A 6777-nucleotide genomic window follows, 5' to 3' on the forward strand; every position below is an offset into this window, starting at 1 on the left:
GTCAGGGAGCGACTCACGCGAAGGTCACACGGCCGCCATCTTGCCAGCAGTTTAGCATTTTCCATAGTTTGTGGGACCATCTGAGCTTGAAAAACTCCTGTCCTGTTTTTGAACTGACATTTGCATTTTCTGAACTAGCACAATTGTTTGCATCAGCATTTGTCTATGTTTTTGTGCATCATGTTTTTTTTAACTCTTTTTATTGATAAACCAAGACAGCACAAAAAGGGAAAATAAAGCATCAGGGGCCCGATGTAGGTAATCTCGATTTACCTACTCTTAAATACCGAATCATACCGATTCGGTATTTAAGAGTAGGTAAATGGGATGTAGGTAATTCCACTTTTGAAATTACCGAATCTGAATGATTCTGTAATTTCCGAATCGGTATTTACTGATTCGGTAATTGCCATTGATTCCTATGGGCCTCAAGGCCCATAGGAATCAATGCCAATTACCGAATCGGTAAATGGCGATTCGGTAAAATTACCGAATTTGCAAGGGGGACAGGGTGTCACTTTGACACCCTGTTGCACCCCTTAATTGTGCATGGGTGCACATGTTGCTGACATACATGCCCTTAGTGCATGTATGTCTGCAACATGGCACATTTTTTAAAGTTAGAAGGGCTTTCATTATTTACCACCAACTTCTAGTTGCTGGTAAATAACGAATTCTTAAACCCTGGTAGGACTGATTACAGTGCTACCTACATGTTAAATTACAGAATTGGTAATTTTACCGATTCAGTATTTTACCGAATCGGAAAAATTACAGATTCGGTAAAATTACCGATTCTGTAATTTAACACGCCCCTACATCTCATTTTCCAAATACCGGTCGGTAACGGCCGAAATTCCGAATTTCGGCTGTTTCAGACCGGTATTTGCCTACCTACATCGGGCCCCAGGTGATCACATATAATGTCAAACACACAGGCTAATTCTGAATCACAAGCAATACTATACAGTGCTGGGATCAAGGGGATTCCTGTGCTTCCATTCCCATACTTGGTAGCAGTGGTTCACAAATCTCTCCTCAGTAAGTATTCCATGCGCCCCACAACTTCTCCCACTTCCTCGGACATCCCCTAGCTATGAACACAGACTTTTCCCTGAGCTTGCACCAGTCAAGGTCTTCCACCCACTGAGCGATTCAGGGCGGCTGATTAGCACCCCAAAGCCGGGCGACATTCCGCTTGGCCACCATATATGACAGAGTGACCCACTGCTTCTGGTGTACATTCAGATCCGTATGCTCCCAAACATTCAATAGATACCGCCGGACTTCCGGTAATATCTCCGCTCCCAAAATGTCTCTCAACACCTCATGAATCTTACTCCAATAAGTTTGTATCACTACACAATGCCAATACATGAATAACCTGGTAGTCTGACAAAAATAATATAAAAAACTATGAGAGGCTAGAGGAATAGGTTACAATAGTGATCACCTATCAGATGGTGACCACTGGCATAGCTACAGCAAGCACGACTCCATGACAGTAGAGACCCAGAGGAGGGGAAAAGGAAATGAGGATTTCCATCAACTGCCCTTGGTGGCCAGTGTCATCATTTGGAACTCCAAAGGTACCCCTATCACCTCTGTTCTACTGGCAGCAAGCCAGAGACCGTTGAAGTAGGTGTTAGAAGAGACCAATGAAGGAAGGAAAAGAAAGATTGACAGCCTAATTATCCAAAAGGGTATACTGACCGAAACAATCAAATGCAGAGCAGAAAAAGAAAATCTATGTAAGGTGAAGTTAAAAAAGATTAAGCAGCAATCCAAATACCTTTATTAATGACTGCTGTTGATCTTAATAAAACAGGTGTTGGCATGTAACAAATCTGCCGGATGTAATTGATCACTACACAATGCCAAAATATATGAATCAGGGTGCCAGATTCTCCACATTCTCTCCTGCACTCTCCACTCCCTCCCTTTCCCATCCGTACCGGCCGGGGCCCTGTGATATATGATCTATGCAGTAACTTCAATTGCACAAGTCGGAGCCTCATCTGAATAGCAACCACCTTAGGAGAGGAAACCGCCTCCACCTAGTCCTCATCATCCAGTTCCAACCCGTCCATACACCACTGGGCTCTGATGCACCCCAGAGGGCTCTCCATGTTGTTGACCAGTTTCTTATATATCAAGGAGACAGTCTTCTCGGGAATATGCCCGTCGAGTACTCGGTCTTCAAGGGGAGACAACTCCGGGAGAACCGAGCCTCTAGGTATATGCGTAGTAAGAGCATGCCTCAACTGCAAATACCGAAAATGCTCATTATTATGCAGACTATATGTTTCCTGAAGAAACTCGAATGAGAGCACTGCATCTCTCCTCCAGACGTCTTTTATATGAGTGATACCTATAGTGTCCCACTTATCAAAGCCCTTGGACTTCCAAAGGGTACCCAGATTTGCTGAATTCAATAGGGGAGTGGCCAATGTGAGCCTATCTTCCCACCCTAGGCTTCTATTAGCCACATGCCACACTTGCACCGCATGCGCAGTCGGGCCAGTTAGTGCAAACTTTCCCGGTTTGGCGTATAGCGCTCTGTCCAACATTCCACCCGGTGCCTGCCCTCGATCCATGATAAATCCCGGATTACCGGGGGGTCTGTAAATAATGTGGTTCACTGCAGCTAATTGTGAAGCCCAATAATATCTCCGCAAGTCTGGGAGACCAATCCTGCCGTCATACCAAGGGAGAGTCAACTTAGCAAACGCATTCAGGCCCCACCGTCCCACAGGAGCTGCCTCTGGAGTGTTTCTATCTCTTTAAAATAGGATGCCGGCACAGGGTCCATCAAGTTCTGCAAAGCATACAAAAACCAAGGAAGGGCCATCATCTTAAAAAGAGTGGCTCGACCGAGCATGGATAGCGGAAGAGCCTTCCAGCGTTCCACGTCTTTCCTGCATCTGTCCAAAGGGAGAGCGAGATTATTGGTATATCGCAGACGCAGGTCCAGCGTGATGTAAATACCCAAATACTTAAATCCTACCGTCTCAATCTGGATTGGACATGACACCGGAACCAGGGGGGGATCGCCGACCAGGACAAAGAGCACCGATTTTGTCCACTTTATGGCCAAACCCAAGTACCTGCCAAAGACAGCCATGACATCCAAAAAGTTACTCAGGGAATCCCTGGGGTTGGTAAGATAGAGCAAAACGTCATCCGCATAAAGCGAGCTCTTATCTTCCCAGTCGGGTGTCCACCTTAAGCCCCGTATTGACCTATCCCAACGGGCCCAGGCCGCCAGGGGCTCCATAGCAAGCGCAAAAAGTAGCGGAGACAACGGGCATCCCTGCCTAGTGCCCCTCTTCAGGGAGAAATCACTGGACTTGCGGTTATTAACCACCACTCTAGCCAAAGGGTCAGCATACAACAGCCGTACCCAACCAATAAACTCTCACCCAAAGCCCAGCTTTGCCAACACTGTAAACAAATACTGCCATTCTACCCTATCAAACGCCATGGTGGCATCGAGAGACACTGTTGGCTCATGTATCTGCGAAGAATCCCTGAGGACGCCGTGGAGCCGTCGCAGATTCAACGCCGTATTTCGACGCGGCATAAAGCCAGACTGATCCGAATGAACTAAAGACGTTATCACCTTGACCACCCGAGTGCCAAGTATCTTCGCCAATATCTTAGGCTCCGCATTGAGAAGCGAAATAGGCCTATAGGAAGAGCATTTTGTCCTGGATTTACCCACTTTATGTATCACTACTATACTTGCTACCCGCTGGTCATAGGGAAGTCGGCCCTCCCTACTCTCCAAAAACATGGCTCGAATATATGGGGCGATTCGGTCGGCATTTAATTTATATAGTTCAATCGGTATCCCGTTAGGGCCCATCGCCTTGCCTGATTTTAGTTGCCTTATGGCCTGTGCGACCTCGTCATCAGTGATTGAGGAGTCGACATAGCTCCTATCCTCCTCCGACAGACTCGAAATGTTGGTGTCTCTAATCATGTCACTGTTCTCAGTATCAGAATAATCACTACTAGCAGCATAAACCTTCTCATAATACGCTGAAAACTCGTTTACCACCACCTGCGGATCTGTAATCATTTGCGACTCCAACCCCTCCAACTCCAGTACCAACCTAGAGGCTCTTTCACCTTGCTCAAGCCATGCAATTAGCTTACCTGCCTTGTCGCCATGCTCGTATATACGACCCTGGACCGCGCTATTATGTGCGATAGCTCTATCACGCATCAGACTTTTGTATTCCTCCTGCCGAAGTCTCAAATGGTGGAGCTCCGCAGCCGTTTGTGACACAGCCATCCTCTCCTCCAAGCATATCATTTCTACCTCTTTCTGCGCCACTTCTGCCTGATTCCTCTTTTTTTCCCAGCCATTAAGGAGAGAAACTCCCCCCTCGCTACCGTCTTATACGCTTCCCAGAGAGACCGCGCCAATGCAACTGTACCTACATTCTCCAGGAAGTAACAGTCAGACATTCGAAGTACTTCCTTCTTGATAGCAGGGTCTTTCAACTGCCAAGCATTAAGCGGGGCAATACTACCAATCGCGGGCTCGTCGGAGGTAAGCTGCAGCCACAGTGGGGAATGATCAGAGATCCATCTGGCGAGGTACTTCACCTCACTAATCATAGGCGCCATTGCCGCAGGCAATAGGAGATAATCCAGTCACTTCAAGCTACCATGAGCTGCCGATACATGCGTGTAGTGTGACAGCGTTGGGTTACGCGTGCGCCAGCTATCGATCAATCCTAAAGTTTCTAGAAAGTCCGAGAGCCACCTCTGCGATTGCGGAAGCACACGCGGCGGACTACAGTCAATCTCCTCATCTAGCACAGCATTAAAGTCGCCCCCTATCACTAAGCTACCAAGGGGTAAGGCAAGAAAAACAGATCCCAAATCTCAAAAGGCGTCTGACTGGAGGCCTGGAGGAACATATACCGACAACAAGGTGACAATTTTACCCTCTACAAGCCCAGAGACTCCTGCATACCTGCCCCTCTGATCCAACCATGTAGCCTGTATTGTCAGGGGAAAGGAGTTTTTGATCAGAGTCCCAACCCCCCTGGACCCGGATGTGAATCCAGCACGTGTCACCAACCTATATCCCCCTTTGTGGAGGGCCATACATTTGTTACCCACCAGGTGTGTCTCCTGCAGCAACGCTACATCTGGGGAGTGTCTCCTAATAAGCTGGCTAACCATCCCCCTCTTAATCTTGTCCCCCAGCCCATTTACGTTCCAACTCAGCACTTTTATCCCCGACCCTCGACTACTCTGCGCCATTTGACCCTCTCAATGAAGACCGCATAATATCATGATCACCTGACACATAACAAAGAAAAAAAACAAAAATAGGAAATTTGCAATCACACATAAACAATTCCAACCCTCCACCCCCCTCCCTGCACCCCTGCTCTCGGCGTTCGCCAACCCCCAGCTCGCAGTGTGCCTGTCACCCCATGATCTAACTAACCACCTATCTAAATATAGACCGGAGGAGGAGTTCAGAGCCCCGCGGCCCCGCCCCTACCCATCGTGATGATAGCTTGCGCCTACTGCAACATAAAGTTCGAAGGGGCAGTCTCGTGGAGACGTTATTCACTGGGCCCATCACCTGCCAATCCACTAGTCCATTCAGCTAAACACCTAACATTCCTGCTGCTGTGTGGTCTGGTCATCTGCTCCCCCCTCTCCCCTGGGAGCCCCCGGAGGGCAACAACTGTCCAGCGAGTCCGACGCAACTGCCGGGTCATCAAAGAACCAAACCTTCTCCTCGGTCTCGATCCGTAGTTTAGCAGGGAACAACATAGAGTAGCCTCGATCTCTAAGTCGCCGCTTGACCCCAAGAAAACTCTGTCTCTGCCTCTGGACCGCCTGGATAAAGTCTGGAAAGAAGTTGAGGGTGGAGTTCTCGAACTTCAGGGGGCCCTCCATCCTGGAGGCCTGCAGGATAGCATCTCTGTCCCGGAAATTGAACACCCTCGCGATCAGTGGGCGCAACGGGGCCCCAGCTTCGGTCTTCCACCCGGAACTCTGTGTGCTCGCTCCACAGTAAAGAAGTTCCCCAACCCTTTCGGCTTCAGGTGCTTAAGGATAATGTCCTCCAAAAATAGATCAGGGGCCGATCCTTCACCCTTTTCCGGAACCCCAACGATGAGTATGTTATTCCTACGGCCCGTCCTTCATACTCCTCCAGCTTACGATGCATCTGGGCGCCAGACGTCTTAAGATCTTGGACATCCTGTTGCAGCTGCACTATGTCATCCGTCAAGCTCGCGGTTTTAATGTCCAGTGATTTGGCCTTCTCCCTAGTTTTGGTGAGATCGACGCGAAGTAGGTTAACTTCTATGGTCACTGTGTCCAGCTTATGATCAAGGGACGTCATCTGCTGACCCAAGGAGGTTTTAAGGCCATCAATAGCAGCCATTTCATCCTGCAGTGTAGGTTCCGATGCAGAGTCCGCCACCTCTCTGCTACCCTCCAACACCCGGCCTGATCCAGAGGGTGAGCCCCTGGGCAGCGTGTAGCGGTCCAGCTTGTTGGATTGCACCGCTCGAGATCCTTTGGCTGATCTACAAAGCTGTCTCTCGCCTTCCAGCCCCGCCGCCATTCTGGATCCGCAGCTCGCACGTGTCTCCTCCTGTCGCAACTGCTGCGATTACAAAGCCCCACCCTCTGTCTTCCAGGGGCACCGGCCATGGGCCAAAAAGGTTGCCAATTATGAGAATTTGATCACTAGCAGATCAGTGGCTTCACGAAACGTCCGCAGACAAGGCC

The sequence above is a fragment of the Lissotriton vulgaris genome, chromosome 4_1, assembly GCF_964263255.1.
Source record: "Lissotriton vulgaris chromosome 4_1, aLisVul1.2, whole genome shotgun sequence".
In the NCBI taxonomy this organism is placed as follows: Eukaryota; Metazoa; Chordata; class Amphibia; order Caudata; family Salamandridae; genus Lissotriton; species Lissotriton vulgaris.